At 45.8% G+C, this 22,569-nt stretch overlaps 1 protein-coding gene across 5 annotated transcripts in view; it reads left to right on the top strand.

Annotated features, from left to right (window-relative positions):
- The first annotated feature begins 1,313 nt into the window (after positions 1-1,313).
- The window catches only part of SNCAIP (synuclein alpha interacting protein), a 130,899-nt gene continuing 109,643 nt past the window's right edge, over positions 1,314-22,569 (top strand). For 2 of the 5 annotated variants that reach the window (XM_077936106.1, XM_028748213.2), the window contains exon 1: positions 1,314-1,749. The gene's annotated coding sequence lies outside the window, so the exon portion shown is untranslated. The remainder of the gene's footprint in view (positions 1,750-22,569) is intronic. The other 3 variants (XM_028748214.2, XM_028748215.2, XM_028748216.2) reach the window with 3 other exon arrangements.

Genomic DNA, 22,569 nt, shown 5'->3' with positions numbered 1-22,569 from the left:
GCTTCACCCCTGAGTTAGGGCTACTAGTTCATAAGTAAAGGTAAAGGTAAAGGGACCCCTGACTATTAGGTCCAGTCGTGACCGACTCTGGGGTTGCGGCGCTCATCTCGCTTTATTGGCCGAGGGAGCCGGTGTACAGCTTCCGGGTCATGTGGCCAGCATGACTAAGCCGCTTCTGGCGAACCAGAGCAGCACACGGAAACACCGTTTACCTTCCCGCCAGAGTGGTACCTATTTATCTACTTGCACTTTGACGTGCTTTCGAACTCCTAGGTTGGCAGGAGCAGGGACCAAGCAACAGGAGCTCACCCCGTCGCAGGGATTCGAACCACCAACCTTCTGATCAGCAAGTCCTAGGCTCTGTGGTTTAACCCACAGTGCCACCCGCGTCCCTAGTTCATATGTACTATAGCTCAATTTGTTAGAGCATGTGCTGATAATGCCAAGGTTGCAGGTTCGATCCTCGTCTGGGACGGCTGCATATTGCTGCATTGCAGGACCTTGAACTAGGTGATCCTAATGGTCCTTTCTGACTCTATGATTTTAAGTTTTGCTATAACCAGGGTTTCCCAAACTTGGGTCTCCAGCTGTTTTCTTGGAACTACAAGTCCCATCATCCCTGACCACTGGCCCTGCTAGCTAGGGATGATGGGAGTTGTAATCCAACAACAACTGGAGTACCAAGTTTGGGGTACCCTGCTATAACCTTTTAAGCCTTGAACCAGGAATGGGCAAAAAGCAGACTACAAACCATGAGTGGACCTTACCTTCCGACTCTATGAGTCTAAAACAACCGTTGTCGAGACATTTCATTCCGAATCTGCTAGACAGAGCCAGGCAGAGGATGATGACAGGCGGTTGTCCTGAACCCCGCCCCCCCAAAATATCATAAATCCTGGCTACGGGCGTTGGAGAAAAGTCACCCCAAAGGTGAAGGAAGCCAAATTGCAGGGGGGTGGCGGAAAAGAGGGATGAAGAGGCAGGAGTGCTAACAGAACAAGGGAGGATGGGGAAGAGCGGCGGCGACGAGAGAAAGTGTGTCGGATGGGCAAACATGGAAAGTGTTGCCAGAGGAAAATGACGGCGTGGGGGGGGGGCGTGAAGCAGAGAATCGGGAGAAGGAGAGCAAAGGAATGCGTGCCAAAGAACAGCAGAAGAACTGCGCGAAAGAGAGAGAGAGAAAGCTAACGTGTGTCGCGGAGGGGGGGTGGGGAGGCGACTGGGAGGGGGGGGGGGAGAGAAAAGCGAGCGCCAGACGAATGAGCAGGAGAGCCTGGGAGCGCGTGGCCGGCGAGGGGCGGCCGGGGGAGGGGGCTGCCAGGGGCTATTTCAGCATCCAGCGCCGGCCGAGCGGGGCAGCTCCAGACGCAGCGGCGAGCGCGGCGGAACGCTTCCCATCCCGACCACCTTTCCCCACCTCGCCTTGCCTGCTCCTCTCCTCCTCCTCCTTCTTCTCCTTCTTCTTCCTCGTCCCCCCCAGCTCAAGGCCTTCCTTTGAAGTCACGTGGAAGCCCCCTCCCTCCCCCGCACCACGATCACAGCCCCCCGAATTCCCGGCGCGTAGGGGGGGACGGGGGACGGCCTCCGCTTCATTGTGACGCAAGCAGCCTGGAGAAGCCGGCGCTCGCGTCCCGCCAAGCCCGCGCGCTGCCGGAGCCAGACAGCGGCGAGGCGGGAGAGGAGAGGGAGCGAGCCGGAGTCCCCGGAGGCGGCGGCGGAGGGAGAGCCGAGAGCCGCGGACGGGGGTGGGTGAGTGCCAGTAGTTCCTCCTGCGCCCGAGGGGAGAAGAGCTGGAGGGTTGGAGAGGAGGGGAGCCACAAGTTTGCGCCCAGGGTCCCGCCCCTCTCCAAGCCGCTGGAGGCGCAGAAGGCGAGCCCGGCTGGCTCGGGACTCCCTCCGCCTTCGGGGGTCCGAGGGAGAGAGCTGCTCCCTCGCGGGGAGAGGAGCCACGGGGCTCTCGGACCCGGCGAGGTCCGAGCCAGAAGCTGCAAGAGCAGCAGGTCCCTCGTGTTGGCCGCCTCTCTGGCGCTTGTTCCGCCGCCTGCTCCCCGCCGAGCTCCTTGCGCACACGAGGATCCCCCGTTGCGGGACTGACACCCCACGCGCGTCAAGGAAGCGAGGGATGGAGAAGTGTGCAGGAGAGAGGAGGGGGACGAGGAGGGGGATGCATAAGAGCCGATTCCTAGGGGGGCAAGGTCCTTTGGGGGGCCCCCAATACAATATTGGCCAGGGCCACCCAAAGTTGATGGGCATTGCCATTCAAATAGTGCCACGTGATCGACGGTATGGGGCGGGGTTTACCTGGAACACCCCCCCCCCCCATTTTATTGAAGTTGACACACACCCCGGAGAGAGGTGTGACTGTGTCTGTAATCGCAAGCATCGCGCAGTCATCCACTCGCTAAGGGACTCGAGAGGCTTTTGAATGCGCGTGGATCGGATGACATCAAGAACTAAGGGAGAGAGAGAGAGAGAGAGAGAGATGGAGGGAGAGAAAACACACACACAGAAAGAGGTGGAAGTGCTCACTTCTTCCCACCTCCGTTTTATAAACTCTTGACATCTCCAAGGCACCATGATGTGAGGGCAAGAGCTTCTCTGTTCCTGCAGCCTTTGCTGAAATCTCTCTCTCTCACACTCACTCTCTCTCACACACCCCTTTCTTCCCTGGTGGTGATTTAAAAAAAAAATATGTCTGCAAGGTGGTGAGCGGGGCAAACATTTCATTGTGGCCGTTGCAAAAATGCCATGTTTTATTTTGCTTTTGGCCTTAAAAAAACCATATAAAGGACAAGCATCGGTGGCATGTCACCGGCAACAGCAGCGAAACTAGTTTCCACAGGAAATGCGAGCATTCTCTGCTGAACTCTTGTGTGCAGCGAAGAGGGAGCCTTCAGAAATAACCATTGTTGACAATTTCCAATGTTACTTCGGCAAAACCCTCAGATATAATTGGTTTTTCCTGTTGTGCGTTTTGCTTGCATGAGGATAGCTGGTGAGAGGGGGACGCCGTTGCCCTGATGTCGTTTTCTGCTTGCTGGGTTTCTGAAGTGAGCAACAAGGACCTAATCAGCCTGTGGTTGACAGGTATCCTTAAGAATAGGAGTGTTCAGGTTTCTAAAGAATAAAAGCCCAGCGTAGCAGTTTTCTTAAAGAGATCTGGACTGGATATGGATGGCTTTATTAGTAAAAAAAAAATTAACCACATGCATGATGTCAGATGTAAAGTGCCACTGCAAAATTCATTTCATTTCAATTTCTCTATGAAATATGAAGCCTAGCAAGGGCTTCTTTCTGTTCTGAGCCAGGCATCCCGTATGGGAAAATGACTTTACATGATGCATGAATTCAGCCTGCACATCTCAGAATTAAAAAGAGACTTGGAAATAGATTTCCTGTTGTCATTACTTGTAACAATATATTGGTGGAAAATCTCAGTTATAGTCTGGTGCCTAGTTCCTTATTGACTTCTGTGAGACAGTGTGTGTAACAGAGAGTACAGGATTGCAGCTATATCTCAGTGAAGCGCTACTTTTTAGATTCCAGTTCAATCCGTGACTTGTAATCTACATAGGAACTCAGTGTGTTTCTGCTCATGTTTCCACTGGAGTGAAAAGTCCTACACATTAAGGAGTCAGCAGTGAATTCTCAAATGTCAGGAAGCAAAATGACACCTTTATGCCATTTAGAACAGAAATTGGATGTGTTCAGCAGGTTAGTTGTCATTTTAGACACTTCTACACTCCTGTCATACTTAAAGAGTATAGTCAAAGACCTTGGTCTTTCAGGTTATGTTTGATCCTATCGTTGAGAAGTAATCTAATCTGTATTTGTTATCATCATCACAGAGCCAAAGAAGATAACTATTCCCAATTAATCTGAATGAAAGAGTCTGAATTTGAGTATAAAGTGTTTAGTGCTTGCTTTGGATGGAGTTTTCTTCATGTTCAGGGTCTGAATTATTACTTGTTTTGGAATCAACAGTTTTTAGACAAATCTGAGGGGCTTTCTTGTCTTCTTCCAGTCTAGCATGCAGCATGCATCACTTACATGAGTTACCTAGTTTAGTTATATACAGAATTACTTTTTGAATCATGAAGTACTGATATGTATCATGTTTCATCACTGATATTAGATGCATTTATTTTGTTCTTCTGCTAGCAGCACACTCTTGTCAGGCTAATGTTCAGTAGTTGTTGGCTGTAGGGAAGCATTTCGTAGTATAGGGTACTGGGCTACATGATGTACAAATCCAATCTAGTATTACAATCCTTCATAATCAAATTGACAAGTCATTGTTGTTGTTTAGTCGTTTAGTCGTGTCCGACTCTTCGTGACCCCATGGACCAGAGCACGCCAGGCACGCCTGTCTTCCACTGCCTCCCGCAGTTTGGTCAAACTCATGTTCGTAGCTTCAAGAACACTGTCCAACCATCTCGTCCTCTGTCGTCCCCTTCCCCTTGTGCCCTCCATCTTTCCCAACATCAGGGTCTTTTCCAGGGAGTCTTCTCTTCTCATGAGGTGGCCAAAGTATTGGAGCCTCAGCTTCACGATCTGTCCTTCCAGTGAGCACTCAGGGCTGATTTCCTTAAGAATGGAGAGGTTTGATCTTCTTGCAGTCCATGGGACTCTCAAGAGTCTCCTCCAACACCATAATTCAAAAGCATCAATTCTTCGACAAGTCACTATAGCCCTAAACCAAAGTTTCCCAAACTTGGATCTCCAGCTGTTTTTGGACTACAATTCCCATCATCCCTTGACACTGTTCCTGCTAGCTAGAGAGTGTGGGAGTTGTAATCGAAAAACAGCTGGAGACCCAAGTTTGGGAAACTCTGAGTTTAGCAAGCTGAATAAAGTCACAGTCCAGTGGAGGGTGTTGGCCTTTCTCACTCCTGGACTCTATGGTAATAGAATCACATACTCATAGAGTTGAAAGGAATGCTGATGGTCATCTGTTCCAACCACTGCGATGCAATGTTTTTGATGCAAGTTCCACACTGCATTTCTGCACATCAGGTTGTATGTGTTCACCCGGGGCGGTGCCCAGCTAAACAGTTCTGCTTGTGAAAACATTTTTGGCTGCCCTCTTCCTCTCCTCTCCCCAGGTGCCCCCTCATGCTTCCTAAATAGGTTCTGAGGGTTCCTCCAACCTCTGGAGCAGATTGATGTGGAGATGAACAGGGAGGAGAGAGGGAGGGAAAGTTTCATTGTGCAGCCAAAAGTGCTTGCACTAGCAGAACTGTTTAGTTGGACACCACCCTCAACCTTTACTCCTGATTTTGAACAACAAAATTCCTACAGAAGCAGCTTACTGAATGGGGCAGAACTGCAACCTTAGCTTCCTGGAAGGCGGGTTGCTGTTGCTTGCTAGCAGGAAGACAAGTAAAGTGGTAGGGTGGTTGGTGCAATGCAAACACCATTAAGAGAACCAGGTTGGCTCTGCTGGTGAGTTTACACCATGCTGACATCCCTGCCACCTTCCCCTTCCCCCTTTCTCCTCCAATAAACATCAATGATCCACCTGCTGCGGAGCTAGTGTATCTCTATGCAACACATCTATGTCTTACCAAAACTGTGAGGCGGTCAGGATGGGGGCACAATCCTAACTTGTCCCACCACCTGTTGATTCCCTGGCTTGCTGAAAGTGACCATAATGCTGAATGTGAGCTTAAGGATTATTTCTTAGTCTTAGGGTTATGTATTATTAAACAACATGCTGAGCTTCTTGGAAGAAAACAAGATACAGGTTTACCAAGGAATAGTGTGACTTATTCAATGAACATGACTTATGGCATCTCCATGTGGTCACTATGAAGGTGTCCCAGCTATGCTTTTTAACCCAGGGGTCAGCAACCTTTTTCAGCCATGGGCTGGTCCACCATCCATCAGACCATGTGGTGGGCCAGGGTTCATTTGGGGGGTGGGGAATGAACAAATTTCTATTCCCCACAAATAACCCAGAGTTTAAAATAAAAGCACACATTCCACTCATGTAAAAACACCAGGCAGGCCCCACAAATAACCCAGAGATGCATTTTAAATAAAAGAACACATTCTACTCATGTCAAAACACGCTGATTCCCGGACCATCTGCGGGCCGGATTGAGAAGGTGATTGGGCCACATCTGGCCCACGGACCTTAGGTTGCCTACCCCTGCTTTAACCATTACATCATAATTTAGCAACAATAGGATGCTATTTTTAGATTGGGAAACACACACACACATACACACACACAAAAATTCTGCCCAACATATTGACACTGCCTTAAATGCAGATCGTGTAGTCCAGGTGGTAGCTATAACATGAAAAACTTGTACCACATTGAACAACCTGTCAACTCACTCCACCCTCTGTGCCAATCTTTCCTAGTGGCATGGAAACTCTGTGATAATATTGTGACTCTTATACACCATAAGCCTGTTGACTTGATCCATTGCCACTCGGAAGCACTCAAGCAACTTCCACAGAGCCATTATAGAAGAACAAGGCCTGAGTTATACAGTTTAATAGTGCACAATGGAGTGGCATGCTTGCTCTATCTAAAAAAAAAAAAAAATCACATGAATTGCACAGCAAGGTACATGCAGTACTCAAAAATAATATTAGGTAAAAGGTAAAGGTACCCCTGCCCGTACGGGCCAGTCTTGACAGACTCTGGGGTTGTGCGCTCATCTCACTCTATAGGCCGGGAGCCAGCGCTGTCCGCAGACACTTCCGGGTCACGTGGCCAGCGTGACATCGCTGCTCTGGCGAGCCAGAGCCGCACACGGAAACGCCGTTTACCTTCCCGCTGGTAAGCGGTCCCTATTTATCTACTTGCACCCGGGGGTGCTTTCGAACTGCTAGGTTGGCAGGCGCTGGGACCGAGCAACGGGAGCGCACCCCGCCGCGGGGATTCGAACCACCAACCATGCGATCGGCAAGTCCTAGGCACTGAGGTTTAACCCACAGCGCCACCCGCGTCCCTCAAAAATAATATTAAAACCCAAAATAAAATGATTGAAATGTTTCAGACTTGGCATGGCAAACCATCAAGTAATTAAAACAGGTAACAGGAACTTAAGTCCTGTCCAGTCTTGTTAATGATATAATAAAGATATATCCAGTAGGGTATACATACTTGTCTTACATCTACAGTACATTCCACCAACAAATGTTTTATCTGAAGGAAATACCATATTTCCTGGTGTAAGATAGAATGTACTGACTGTTCAAAAAATGCAAATACTCCCCAGCACTATCAGCAAAAGCACTTTTATCGTAGAGCCACAAATATGCCTGCCAATTCACATCTTTTAGTCTTGCAAGAGCCCCAACCCTTTCCCAAAGCCAGCAGAAGGGTGGGGCCTTTCCTTGATCTTGCCTGGACTTCAGAAAGGCTTGGGAAACTATGAGATGCTTTGCTATTTTATTTTCAGAACCTTTCTGAGGTTCAACACAACAGGAAACCACCCAAATGGGCCTTACTCCCTCAGTTGTGCTAGGCTTTGAAGGGGCTTGGGTCAGTGATATGTCACAGTGTCAATGATATGTCACAATGTCAGTGATATGTCACAGTCAAGGCCTAACCTTTCCCCTTAAAACTTCAGGGTTTATGGCATTCGGGAGCCAAAACGTTTGAGTTGCAAGGAGTTCAACAACCAAGGTATGACTGTGTATAGAGGTTGAGTAGTTAGGAATCAGCTAAGCACTGTTAAGCTGAATTCAAATTCTCCTCCTTCTAACTCTCATTCCAATTGGGCTTTATAGCCTTTTTTCATCCTTCAGGTGAGTGTGAACTGTTGTTGTTTAGTCGTGTCCGACTCTTCGTGACCCCATGGACCAGAGTACGCCAGGCACTTCTGTCTTCCACTGCCTCCTGCAGCTTGGTCAAACTCATGTTGATAGCTTCGAGAACACTGTCCAACCATCTTGTCCTCTGTCATCCCCTTCTCCTTGTGCCCTCCATCTTTCCCAACATCAGGGTCTTTCCCAGGGAGTCTTCTCTTCTCATGATTTGGCCAAAGTATTGGAGCCTCAGCTTCAGGATCTGTCTTTCCAGTGAGCACTTGGGCTGATTTCCTTCAGAATGGATAGGTTTGATCTTGCAGTCCATGGGACTTTCAAGAGTCTCCTCCAGCACCATAATTCAAAAGCATCAATTCTTCGGCGATCAGCCTACTTTATGGTCCAGCTCTCACTTCCATACATCACTACTGGGAAACCATAGCTTCAACTATATGGACCTTTGTCAGCAAGGTGATGTCTCTGCTTTTTTTAGTGTGAACTAGCCACCCATTGGGATGCGGGTGGCGCTGTGGGTTAAACCACAGAGCCTAGGGCTTGCCAATAAGTAGGTCAGCAGTTCGAATCCCCGCGACGGGGTGAGCTCCCATTGCTCGGTCCCTGCTCCTGCCAACTTAGCAGTTCGAAAGCATGTCAAAGTGCAAGTAGATAAATAAGTACCGCTCCGGCAGGAAGGTTAACGGTGTTTCCGTGCGCTGCTCTGGTTCACCAGAAGTGGCTTAGTCATGCTGGCCACATGACCCGGAAGCTGTACGCCGGCCAATAAAGCGAGATGAGCACCGCAACCCCAGAGTCGGCCACGACTGTACCAAACGGTCAGGGGTCCCTTTACCTTTACCTTTACTAGCCACCCATTATTTAACATGCAAAGTGTTGATAACTACACCATGCCAAAGCTAAGGAGAGATTTTGCATAAGAACCCTTTTCAGTTAGCTTTTCTGCATCAGCAGTTGATGGGTAGAAGAATCTGTCCTCAAGGCCATCAGTGAGAGCTAATATATTACTTTTGGGGCCCTTATTTTGTACACACACACCCTCCACTGTGTGTAGGATTTACATCCTAAGTGACCTAGCTGTGTTTGAAGTGTAAATATGTGATATCAAAACATGCAGTCCCCTTGCAGCAACAACTTCTGGATAACAAAGGCACTCACAAGTTTCCATAATCAGGAAAGTGACTGCAATGGAATTCTAAAGGTTCCTGGCTTACACATCACACTGCTATCATGAATAAGCAATTTGCTTGACAAAAGAAAAAGCTGTAAGCTGCTAATGTAATGTGCTAATCTGTCTTTCATAAGAAATAGTTAAACACTATATTAACTGATTTAGTGGTAGTCAGACAAAACAAAGTAACAAGGTGAATAGGTACATGGGTAAAATTGCATAAATCCTATATGTGTATAATAAGAAAATAAGATTCCAGTGGTCAAAAGAAGAGGGACAAACCAACAGCCAGGAGGAATAAAAATTTATCTTAAAACCCAATAGTGTGAAAGCTTACATATTTTTAATGAGATGCAGGCCCTTGCTTGGGGAAAAAGAAGCTGGAGTTGTGTTGCAAACTGTGCCCGCTCCTTGTACAAATACCAGCAGCAGATTGCATGAAAAATGGCTTGCTTAGATACACCCTAAGGTTGAATAAACTGATATCCTTTGGGTGTGGGTGTGCGATATTCATTCTCTGTTCTTGGAAAAAGCTGTTACACTCTTTCACTAGGAAGGGGAAGGAGAAAGGCAGCCATCCAGTCATCCATGGCTGTGATTTAGTTTATCTCCCATGACCAATTATTCCCAGAATGAAATTAATGCCCATCAGGTGACAGTCATGAAGACAAAATGAGACTGCTTTGGAATCATTATCTTAATTTCTCTGTGTGTGAGTTCTGTGTTAGGGTTGGTCGGAATCTAGCTCTTTGATGTTAACTTTGGCTTGGAATTGTTGATTAATTGTTTTAATAACGTTTTAGAAAGAGCCAGGTTTTCCAGCTTTTATCCAACTATATCTTATGCAAGATAATTATGCTGAAATTCTTGGGTTTCAGCCATATTAGGAGTAAAAATCCAAGGGCATAATCCAGCCAGAGTTAATCAGTTTTAAGTCCCATTGATTCCACTGAAAGAAAAGTATGTGCCTAACTCCTCCATGGAAAGGAAAGCGACTTAGGCCAATTCAGATGTTTTGAATTCTTCCACACAGTACAGCCTGAATCCATTGGCATCTGTCTGCCTTGAGAGACAATGGAAGAGTGTGCCATTGGTGATAAAGTCAAACCATTGGAGAGGTACAGCACCTGCTGTGGCTATAGAGACCAATACAGGAGAGACATGTTTGATTGCAGCCGGGGCAAATGGTGGCGTCCTGTTTCATGGCTACAGGTGCACTATGGATTTTCTTCTCTCTGCACTCCTCACAGTGGTTCTTTATCCTCTGGTCACTGCTGTGAATACACGACCTGACAGTCTGCCTCCAGGCACTGCGGTCATCTGAAAGGGATTCCCACAGGGCAGGGTTAATTTTGCCAGCCTTCACATCATGTTTACAGACATTTTTGCAGACGTGTTCACCACACTGTGACTTGGGATAAGCACTGTCAGCAAGGGACTGTAATCTGTTGAGAACTACTTGCGTGAGATCTTTACCCAGTACCAAAGTGGGCCCTGTAGTTGCCCCATGTGTGATGATCATCCCCAACTCTGGCACTGGACTCTTTCAGCAGTAATAGATGTTTTCAGGCTGGAACCCTTCTGACAGCCTGGTCTAGTTCCTTGCAGAACTGGTCTCCAATCTGCATGCCAGAGGTACTGTTTTACCAGAGGTACTGCCCCCCTCCCTTAGCACGACATACACCCCTGAATATAGGAGGAACATAGAAGGTAAAGGGACCCCTGGCCCCTGGCCCAGTCGTGACCGACTCTGGGGTTGCAGCGCTCATCTCGCTTTATTGGCCAAGGGAGCTGGCATACAGCTTCCGGGTCACGTAGCCAGCATGACTAAGCCACTTCTGGCAAACCAGAGCAGCACAAGGAAACGGCGTTTACCTTCCTGCTGGAGCGGTACCTATTTATCTACTTGCACTTTGACGTGCTTTCGAACTGCTAGGTTGGCAGGAGCAGGGACCGAGCAACGGGAGCTCACCCCATTGCGGGGATTCGAACCGCCGACCTTCTGATTGGCAAGTCCTAGGCTCTGTGGTTTAACATACACCCCTGAATACAGGAGGAACATATTTAGGTGCTCATTTCTGGTGGACATGCATGCAAGCATGGTGTTTGTAAAATGTATTACAGTGGTACCTCGGGTTAAGTACTTAATTTGTTCCGGAGGTTCGTACTTAACCTGAAACTGTTCTTAACCTGAAGCACCACTTTAGCTAATGGGGCCTCCTGCTGCCGCCGCGCTGCCAGAGCACAATTTCTGTTCTCATCCTGAAGCAAAGTTCTTAACTTGAAGCAATATTTCTGGGTTAGCGGAGTCTGTAACCTGAAGCGTATGTAACCTGAAGCATATGAAACCCAAGGTACCACTGTACCATGCTTCCACAATGCCCCCTCACCGGGTCTGGTGGTGGGCGAGGTTTGCAGCCCGGCACGTGGCCCTCCACCCCCCACCCCCCCGAAGCCACGCTGCTCTGCTGGCCATTGCTGCGCCCCCACCTCCTTGGTCGCCATGATGTCTTCTGGGTTCCTGCCAAAACTAATTTAAATTGTCCAATCCACTGCAGCCTGGGGGGCAGGGCCAGAGAAGTGGACCTTGACTGAGCAGACTTCATTCCAGCCCACTCCAAAGGTTGAAAAGGGGGCCGGAGCTGATGCTTACAGCGAAGTCGGCCCAGAAGTGGTGCTTCTAATCATGGACAAAGGGCCAAGTTGTGTCTATTCTACATATCTTTGTTCTTCAGGCTACTTCTCCATAGGGCGGAATCTCAAGTTCTAGACCTGTGCATTCGGCTCCATGTTGGGTTAAATGCATGTGTCTGAGATGCATGCCACACATGCATAGAAAAAGCAATCATTTTTGGATGAAGAAATGATTCCTATCTTCATATCTTGCAGATTCCTACCTTCATGTCTTGCAGACAAATGCACTGTTACACCTTTTTGGTATTATGGTTGTTAACACTTGGCAATATTGACAATCCCTTTGTCAGAGTGTGAAGAATATTAACATGGAACTGGTTCCTCCAAAGTAAAGTCATACCTCGTGTTACGTTCCGCTCTTCTTATGGACTTTCAGCTTACGAATGCGGCAAACCCAGAAGTGTTTACTTCCTGGTTCGCTGCATGCGCAGAAGCGATCTGCCTTCTCCACGCACGCACAGAAGGGCTCGATCGTGCCGCGCTCATGCACGGAAGAGGCGCTCTAGTTGCGGACTTTCCAGGGTGCGAACGGCACCCCGAAACGGATTAAGTCTGCAACTAGAGTTACCACTGTACAAAGAGGACTGGAAGCTAAGAACAGAATCAAATTGTTGCATAAATTAACATGAGCAGCCCATTTACTGACAGCTGTACATCATGGGGGAAATGTAATATGAGTTCTACTCAGGAGGCCCATTATAACTAGTGCACTTGAGTAATGCAAGCCCATTGATTTCAATAGGTCAACTCCAAATCCAACTTAGTTGGGTGCAAACCTATGCATTATTATTTAATTAAATGTGTATATCGCCTTTCATTCGAAGATCTCAGGATGGTTCACAACAGTCTATGCATAACATATACTTCTGATTTAGAATTACAAAGAAAGCTAATGTAATGGAGAAGTACAAACAATAAAATGTTTGCTGGTCATTTATCAAGTTGCTCACCTCTCAAAAGTAGCGCATTGTGATTTCACCATAACACCAGTTACACTTCCAACAACATATGGCTACAATGACCGAAAAGCCAATCACGTTGTATTTAGCCCATCATGGGTTTGCTACAGATATTCTTGCGGTGTACACAACATACTGTTTCCTTGTTTTGATGACAATAGTAACAAGTTGTTTTGAATATTCCTTTGAGCGTAGTGTGAAGAGCATGATGACAATTTTTATATTGCACTTGGCAGTTTTTAATTTCAAACAATGAAAAAAAGAATTGTAAGTTTACCAGTTGTATCCCCGAAAGCACGCATGTAAATCTGTTGTTTTTGTATGCATGCTGGGCTGCTGGCATCTGCGGAACCATAAGGGTTCTACTGCTTTATAAATGGAACTCAAGTGAATTACATGGACATTTAAAATTCATGGACCGAAACACAGTTCTGTTTTGTTCTTTTTTAAAAAGACAACCACACTCTTAACATTTAGGGTTAAAATATTTTGAGAATTTTACATCGCAGTTCTGTACATGCATATTCAGAAGGAATTCAACAGGACTTATTCCTAATAATTAGGTGCATGAAAATTTCCCTGTCTCCACTCAAGGTCCCTAAGAGTTTCAGAGACCTAGAGTGCATCTCCATTCACTGGTGAGTCTCTTACTCGGAAAGTTTGTGTACTCTTTTCATCACTGGATCCTGTGTTTGTAATGCTTTTTCTTGAACATAGTTTCCCCTCTCCTGCACCTTGCAGAGTTCACCACCAGGCTTGCAAGCCCTAGATCCTGTTTTTTGCCTACTTCAAGCCACCATCTCCTTTATGCTACAGCTGTTTTCATTGCCTCCTCTCCCTATCTTCTATCTTCCACAGCTCCAGACTCCCAGTCCCTTTGTGCACAACCTGTGCCAGCAGCTTCCCTTTTATTCTGCTGACTTCCTCTTCTTGAGTCTGCACCTCTCATATCACACCTCTCTACTGCGTGTGATTTGTGCTGCAATCTCTTGACAGTGTTTATAGCATGAGTAGGCAAACTAAGGCCTGGGGGCCGGATCCGGCCCAGTCGCCTTCTAAATCCGGCCCCCAGATGGTCCAGGAATCAGCATGTTTTTACATGAGTAGAATGTGTGCTTTTATTTAAAATGCATCTCTGGGTTATTTGTGGGGCATAGGAATTTGTTGACCCCCCCCCCAAAAAAATATAGTCTGGCCCCTCCACAAGGTCTGAGGGACAGTGGACTGACCCCCTGCTGAAGAAGTTTGCTGACCCCTGCTGTATAGGATTTGAGGCTTAGAGTGTATTATCAGTGTAAATAGGTACCTCCGGCGGGAAGGTAAACGTTTCCATGCGCTGCTCTGGTTCACCAGAAGCGGCTTAGTCATGCTGGCCACATGATCCAGAAGCTGTACGCCGGCTCCCTCAGCCAATAAAGCAAGATGAGCACCGCAACCCCAGAGTCGGTCACGACTGGACCTAATGGTCAGGGGTCCCTTTACCTTTACCTTTTAATGCTATGGTTACTTTTTTCAGTCATGTGCTCAACCTCTAGGACTCCCCCATTTCTTTTGTAACCATTAGCTGGTATTTCCTTGGTGGAATCTACACACATATTTAAAAAAAAGCTGTGAAAATGCTTTTTTAAAAAAAGTTTTGAAAAATACATTGAATTTGGCATAGCTCGCTGTCGCCACCCAGCGTCACATTTGCATATTGCACTTTACAACACATTTAAAATGTTTTATTTGCAGCCGTATAGATGGGTCCCTGACATTGTAGTGGAGTGTGTAGGTCAGGTGGGTTGATGGCCACCTTGGAAGCCAATAACTAGCTGCTCTGTTATCACAGTGGGGCCTGTGCTGTTTTTTGGAGGGCAGCCAGCTGAAAACAAAAACTAGACGCCTCCATCTTTGTGTAGACAAGGAAGTTTCAGCAGGTGGAGCTTGTAATGGGATGAATTGATGCTTATGGACAGATGAACCCAATATTGCCATAAGTGGCGAAGCTTTGTTGGGAGTCCCACATGTGCATCAGATCCCTTTTTGAGCTTTGAAGCAGGTCATACTATTTCAGAGTATTAAACTTCCCATACAAAATGGAGCATGTCTTCACAAATAGTGGCACATTTTTTTAGAAGGTAGAGTCGTACTCAAAAACCTAGTGTAACATGAAAGTGAGATCCCAGTGAGAATTACTTTTGGAGTGGCTCTGGATATCCAAGATTAATTTGTCAGCATGATGAAAGTGCTAATGGAATTTATAGAAATGTTGTCGCCTTTCCCATTTTTTTTAACCTTTAGAAACAGGTCAGATCAAAATTAAAATAACTGCACAGTGCTGTCACTCGGGTGACTAAGGTAAACTTAAATGAATTGCATTCATTTTGGCATATGTTCATAAGCAGGTTTAGGGTACAAGTGCCAGGCATATGTGCTGCTGATGCCCTTATTCCAATTTGCACTACACAAAACAGCAGCAAGAAGTTTAGAAACAGCAACTCTCATTCCAGTGGAATGAGTGGGATTTATATGCCTTAACATCTCTTTACGATTAGGGCTCAAGGCTGTAAAACACACACAAAAGTGCTTGAGTAGGCAGCATCACATTGAAGGATTAGACCGAATGTAAGCAAATGTGCATTACGGAACCCTCTAGTTCAATCACAGTATAAACTCAGCGCAGTGGAATCTTTGTTGGTATCCACAATATATACTTGAATTAATGAGAGTTGAGCAATCAGAAGTCATCAAAGCAAGAAGGATTCCCAGTGGAAAACAAGAGCTTTTCAAGTGGTCGCTATCCTCACTCTTTCCATATTATTCCATTATATATATATATATATATATATATATATATATATATATGCTTTCGTAGATTTTCACGGGTACAGGAATGCAGGTTTTGGTGTCCTCGGGTGTCTTCCCGTGTAAAAGATGGGGTGTCTAGGCGACGTTTCGACGAGGTCTCACTCGTCATCTTCAGGCTGGTGCTTTCAGCTTCTTGTTACTGGAACAGAGCAGGATCTCAGTGTTTGAGTTCCTATAAATACTGTTGAGGTGTGGTGTATAGCCTCCAATGTTCTGGGCAGAGAGGAAGTTCCCAGGCTAGTGTGCCTTTTCTTCTTTTGTTCCTTAATTACTTGAGGGATATCTTGAGTGATTTCTTGAGTGATATCCTGAGTACCACTTAGGTGGGTCATTAGGTGTGGATTAGTTGCTAAGGCCTTTGTGTCTTGACCTCTTGAACTTTGTGAAGAGTTTTTCTGAGAAGATGGCTGTACTGCACTTAGTTGTGCTCTGGCTTGGCTTCGTGTATAGGGGCGAGCTGTGGTTTTGTGGCCTGTGCCAGCCAGATCTGTGTAGGGATTGCAGGGGGGTGCAGCATCAGGAGGTGCCACCATGGTTTGGCTACTGGATGGTGTCTGTAATTTATCTGTGGAGAGGGTTTGGGTTTGGGTCTGGTGTGGTTGATTGGTGATGGCGTTCTGTGTGCCTCTGGCTCTGGTGTCAGTTTTTGTGGGGAGGGCTAATTTCCAGATGTCTGGCAAGCGGGATGTGTCGTCACGCTTGTTCATGTTGTGAGGGTGTTTCTCTATCTCGATGGCTTCCATGATTATTCTCTTGTGGTGATGTTCCATGTTAAAGAGCAATTTGGAATCTGCAAAATTAATTTCGTGTCCTGTTTCTTTCATGTGTTGGAAAAGAGAGGAAGTTTTTTCTTCTTTTTTGACGGCATTCTTGTGTTCTGCAATACGTGCATTTATTCGTCTGTTTGTTTGTCCAATGTACGTGGCTGGGCAGACTTTGCAGGGTATTTCATAGACCCCTTGGTTTTCCAACTGGATTTTATCCTTGGGGTTTCTGAGGATATTGGCTATTTTTTGGTTGGTGCAAAAGGCTGTTTTGATATTGTGTTTATGGAGGATTTTGCTAATTTTATCTGTAGTGCCCTTGATATAAGGAAGGAGGGCCATGCCATTGTTTTCTTCTGTGTCTTGGTTTTTGGGGGGTGTTTCTTTTTGGATTAGCTTCATAACCCTGTTTTGCTGGTATCCATTGGCAATTAACACATTTGAGAGATTCTGTAACTCAGTTGTCAGGTGGTCTTTGTCAGCCAGGCGTTTGGTTCTGGAGATGAGAGTCTTGGCTACGGAGTTTATTTGTGCAGGGTGGTGGTGTGATTGTGCATGTAAGTAGCGGTTGGTGTGTGTGTTTTTCCGGTAGATAGTGTGTCCTAGGGAGCCATCAGGTTTTTTGTAGATTAGGACGTCAAGGAAGGGAAGTTGGTTGTTGGCTTCTATTTCCATAGTGAATTGTATTTTGGGGTGTAGGCTGTTGAGATGTGTGAGGAAGCTATCCAGTTTTTCTTTCCCGTGTGGCCAAATTACAAAGGTGTCGTCAACATATCTGAGCCAAAGTTTGGGTTTGTGTTCTGACTTGTCTAAAGCATTGGTTTCAAAGTGTTCCATGTACAGGTTTGCGATGACCGGTGAGAGGGGTGATCCCATAGGTGCTCCTTCTATCTGTTTGTATCTTTGTCCATTGTGGATGAAGTACGTGTTGGTTAGGCAGTGGTTGGTCAGGTCCAAGATGTATTCGGGGGGATTGTATTTGTTTTGAATGGCTGTCAAGGCTTCATTAATGGGCACTTGTGTGAAGAGAGATACAACATCGAAGCTCACAAGTAGGTCATTGGGGTGTAGGTTTTGCTTCTTTATTGTTTCTATGAACTGGAAGGAGTTTGGAACGTGTGAAGAGATGGATTCTGCATAGGGCTGAAGTTGCTTGGCGAGAAATTTAGCGAGATTTTGTAGAGGTGAGCCTATGGAGCTGACTATTGGTCTGAGTGGTGTTCCTTCTTTGTGTATCTTGGGGAGGCCGTAGAGTTTGGGGCATCTGGATGATTTTTCTCTGGGGATGATTCTTAGCTGGATTTCTTCACTGATAGGAGAGGCTTTTATTTTGGATTTGGTGGTTTTTTCCAGATAGGTGGTGGGATCTGTTTTTATAGGTTGATAGGTAGGGTCTTGGAGTAGATTTGATAGTTTTGCTTGGTAGTCCGATGTGTTCATCACAACAGTGGCATTACCTTTGTCTGCTGGGAGAATGATTATGTTGTTGTCTTTCCTCAGGTTGGTGAGTGCTTTCTGTTCTTCTTTGTGTAAATTGCTTCTGGGTGGTTTGCTGGAGCAGAGGATGTTGGTGACTTCAAGTCTGATTTTATTGGCTTCATCTGGGTTGATTTTGGTTAGGCTAGCTTCGACTCCGCATATGATGTTTTCCGTGGGGATGCGTCTCGGGGCGACTGCAAAGTTGAAACCTTTGGAGAGTACTTTGGTTTCAGTTGAGGTGAGGATCCTGTCTGATATGTTATGTACTGTTTGTTTCATGGGTTGTTGTGGAGGGTGGCTGGGCTTCTGGCGTTTCTCTAGTTTGTGGAGTTTGTTGGTGTGTGTGTCTGTCTTATGTGAGGTCTCCGTTTCAGCTCTCCAGACGGCTAGTTGTTTGCATTTGTCCCAGAGTGCAGGGTGGATTTTGTTACAGAGTTTGAGGTGAAGAGTGACCAAACCAAACCAACAAAGATATGCTCACTCTTCACCTCAAACTCTGTAACCAACCTGAGGAAAGACAACAACATAATCATTCTCCCAGCAGACAAAGGTAATGCCACTGTTGTGATGAACACATCGGACTACCAAGCAAAACTATCAAATCTACTCCAAGACCCTACCTATCAACCTATAAAAACAGATCCCACCACCTATCTGGAAAAAACCACCAAATCCAAAATAAAAGCCTCTCCTATCAGTGAAGAAATCCAGCTAAGAATCATCCCCAGAGAAAAATCATCCAGATGCCCCAAACTCTACGGCCTCCCCAAGATACACAAAGAAGGAACACCACTCAGACCAATAGTCAGCTCCATAGGCTCACCTCTACAAAATCTCGCTAAATTTCTCGCCAAGCAACTTCAGCCCTATGCAGAATCCATCTCTTCACACGTTCCAAACTCCTTCCAGTTCATAGAAACAATAAAGAAGCAAAACCTACACCCCAATGACCTACTTGTGAGCTTCGATGTTGTATCTCTCTTCACACAAGTGCCCATTAATGAAGCCTTGACAGCCATTCAAAACAAATACAATCCCCCCGAATACATCTTGGACCTGACCAACCACTGCCTAACCAACACGTACTTCATCCACAATGGACAAAGATACAAACAGATAGAAGGAGCACCTATGGGATCACCCCTCTCACCGGTCATCGCAAACCTGTACATGGAACACTTTGAAACCAATGCTTTAGACAAGTCAGAACACAAACCCAAACTTTGGCTCAGATATGTTGACGACACCTTTGTAATTTGGCCACACGGGAAAGAAAAACTGGATAGCTTCCTCACACATCTCAACAGCCTACACCCCAAAATACAATTCACTATGGAAATAGAAGCCAACAACCAACTTCCCTTCCTTGACGTCCTAATCTACAAAAAACCTGATGGCTCCCTAGGACACACTATCTACCGGAAAAACACACACACCAACCGCTACTTACATGCACAATCACACCACCACCCTGCACAAATAAACTCCGTAGCCAAGACTCTCATCTCCAGAACCAAACGCCTGGCTGACAAAGACCACCTGACAACTGAGTTACAGAATCTCTCAAATGTGTTAATTGCCAATGGATACCAGCAAAACAGGGTTATGAAGCTAATCCAAAAAGAAACACCCCCCAAAAACCAAGACACAGAAGAAAACAATGGCATGGCCCTCCTTCCTTATATCAAGGGCACTACAGATAAAATTAGCAAAATCCTCCATAAACACAATATCAAAACAGCCTTTTGCACCAACCAAAAAATAGCCAATATCCTCAGAAACCCCAAGGATAAAATCCAGTTGGAAAACCAAGGGGTCTATGAAATACCCTGCAAAGTCTGCCCAGCCACGTACATTGGACAAACAAACAGACGAATAAATGCACGTATTGCAGAACACAAGAATGCCGTCAAAAAAGAAGAAAAAACTTCCTCTCTTTTCCAACACATGAAAGAAACAGGACACGAAATTAATTTTGCAGATTCCAAATTGCTCTTTAACATGGAACATCACCACAAGAGAATAATCATGGAAGCCATCGAGATAGAGAAACACCCTCACAACATGAACAAGCGTGACGACACATCCCGCTTGCCAGACATCTGGAAATTAGCCCTCCCCACAAAAACTGACACCAGAGCCAGAGGCACACAGAACGCCATCACCAATCAACCACACCAGACCCAAACCCAAACCCTCTCCACAGATAAATTACAGACACCATCCAGTAGCCAAACCATGGTGGCACCTCCTGATGCTGCACCCCCCTGCAATCCCTACACAGATCTGGCTGGCACAGGCCACAAAACCACAGCTCGCCCCTATACACGAAGCCAAGCCAGAGCACAACTAAGTGCAGTACAGCCATCTTCTCAGAAAAACTCTTCACAAAGTTCAAGAGGTCAAGACACAAAGGCCTTAGCAACTAATCCACACCTAATGACCCACCTAAGTGGTACTCAGGATATCACTCAAGAAATCACTCAAGATATCCCTCAAGTAATTAAGGAACAAAAGAAGAAAAGGCACACTAGCCTGGGAACTTCCTCTCTGCCCAGAACATTGGAGGCTATACACCACACCTCAACAGTATTTATAGGAACTCAAACACTGAGATCCTGCTCTGTTCCAGTAACAAGAAGCCGAAAGCACCAGCCTGAAGATGACGAGTGAGACCTCGTCGAAACGTCGCCTAGACACCCCATCTTTTACACGGGAAGACACCCGAGGACACCAAAACCTGCATATATATATATATATATATATATATATATATATAAGCCATTTGCGTGTGTGAAGGCCAGGCCAGGAATAGCCGGGTGGCATTACCAGGAACTGAGACTGGGATAAGCCGCTGTTGACTCAGAGCCACTAAGGGAGGGAAAGCTAGATCTAGTTGAGGGAAATAATCCACAGAGCACAGAATTGACTAGGAGAGAAGGCCTCCGAAACAAAAACCCCTCCGAAACAGGTCTCAGCTAGGAGGACAATCTGAAGTCTCTGAAGAAGAGGGATGTAGCACAGAACACAAACACGGACTGGAGAGACTGGAGCGGCTGAAGTAAGTGGTAAATTAGCAACACAGCCATTTGAGCTTGAAGGAGACTCTGGTCCTAAGCACATTACTTCAAGATAACTTAACAGGCTAAATTCCAGCCAGTCTTCTACTCCTGCCTCTTATCTCCCCAGACAATTTTGAGATTCAGGATTTGAAGAAATCCAATTCTCAGGGACATTATACTAAGTTAGCTCAAGAAGGATGTGGAGATCTTTTAAGATGCAAATTACGATATAGGAATTTTACATTTGTCAGAAGTTCATGGAAGATGAATAATCTTGCCATATTATTGTCCCCAAACTGTCAAATATTTTAATTAATAGGCTGTAGGTATGATGTGCTATTAAAAGGTGGATTAAAAGGTTAAGCTTGCTGAGCTGGGAGGTCGTGTACATGGTTTAGCAATTTATTCTTCTCTGTGAAAGATTTTTTTGATAGTTGGTGTTTTAGCCATTTCACAACATGATCCATAGAGAACTATGCCCAGAGATGAGGCCAACCTGTTTTTATGATGAGCTTATCTTATGTTGTGCTTAAAGCATGATAGCCTTAGAGCTGATGTGTGCTATGCCTTTAAATATTATCGTTTCCCACAGATCTCACACTGTGGGAAAATGCTAGTCTGAATCTACTTGGGAAGGGAACACTCTGAAATTGGGGGTGTACGTGGAATTAAATTAATATATTATTTATTTTGTTTTTTTGACAAATTTATACACCACTTGATGGTAAAAATAAACCCCACTCAAAGAGGTTTACAAAAGATAAAACAGTAAAATGAAGAAATAATCACAACCATACATGAAACCAACAGGAAAAGCACTGTGCACTTATCTGCACAGTGTCACATGTGAGCCCAAATATTTCCTATAGTTTAGGACTTCACATGTGACAAGCTTTCATAAACTAGGAGCCAAACTAAATGTTACACCTCAGAAGTGTATAATGATAGCTGTTGGACTCTTGCAGGAGAGGAAAATCTCTATAGGATGCAAGGAAGGGAGTGCTTTAGTTAGCATTTATTAAGAATATTTTTGAACCCACCTGCCACCACAGTGGAACCCAGAATGGGGGTGCAGTGCATAATTACAACACACCTATTACATAAAAATCAATTACACTTAGAATTGGAGGAAGGGTGCTAGTGGCTGCTCCCGCTTAGGCTCAGAAACTCCTTGCCAAGGAAGGTCCATCATGACTCCACTCGAATGACCTTCCCTTTAAAGGCAAATACTAGTTTTTCAAGAAAGATGTGTCAAGCTGACTTGGTAGGTGGGTGATTTTTTCCTGTGAATACAGTGAGTTGACCAGCTGGCTATTGCATTTGTTTATTGCTGTGTGCGGTGCTTTTTTTCCCTAAAAAAAAATGTTTAGGGGTACTCTCATTTTGACTCAATAAAATAACCATTTTATAGTTCAAATCGGGGGAAATAAATATAGTAAATGGAAAAAAGTACAAAGATTCACAAAATGCTTAGGGGTATGTGTACCCCTGCATCCCCCCAGAAAAAAGCACTAAAGGTAAAGGGACCCCTGACAGTTAAGTCCAGTCGCGAATGACTCTGGGGTTGCGGCGCTCATCTCTCTTTACAGACCAAAGGAGCTGGCGTTTGTCCGCTTCCACAGACAGTTTTTCCGGGTCATGTGGCCAGCATGACTAAGCCGCTTCTGGCAAAGCCAGAGCAGCGCACGGAAACACCGTTTACCTTCCCGCTGGAGCAGTACCTATTTATCTACTTGCACTGGCGTGCTTTCAAACTGCTAGGTTGGCAGGAGCTGGGACCGAACAATGGGAGCTCACCCCGTCGC

Source organism: Podarcis muralis, chromosome 11, assembly GCF_964188315.1.
Source record: "Podarcis muralis chromosome 11, rPodMur119.hap1.1, whole genome shotgun sequence".
In the NCBI taxonomy this organism is placed as follows: domain Eukaryota; kingdom Metazoa; phylum Chordata; class Lepidosauria; order Squamata; family Lacertidae; genus Podarcis; species Podarcis muralis.
This window is presented reverse-complemented; position numbering and strand designations above follow the sequence as displayed.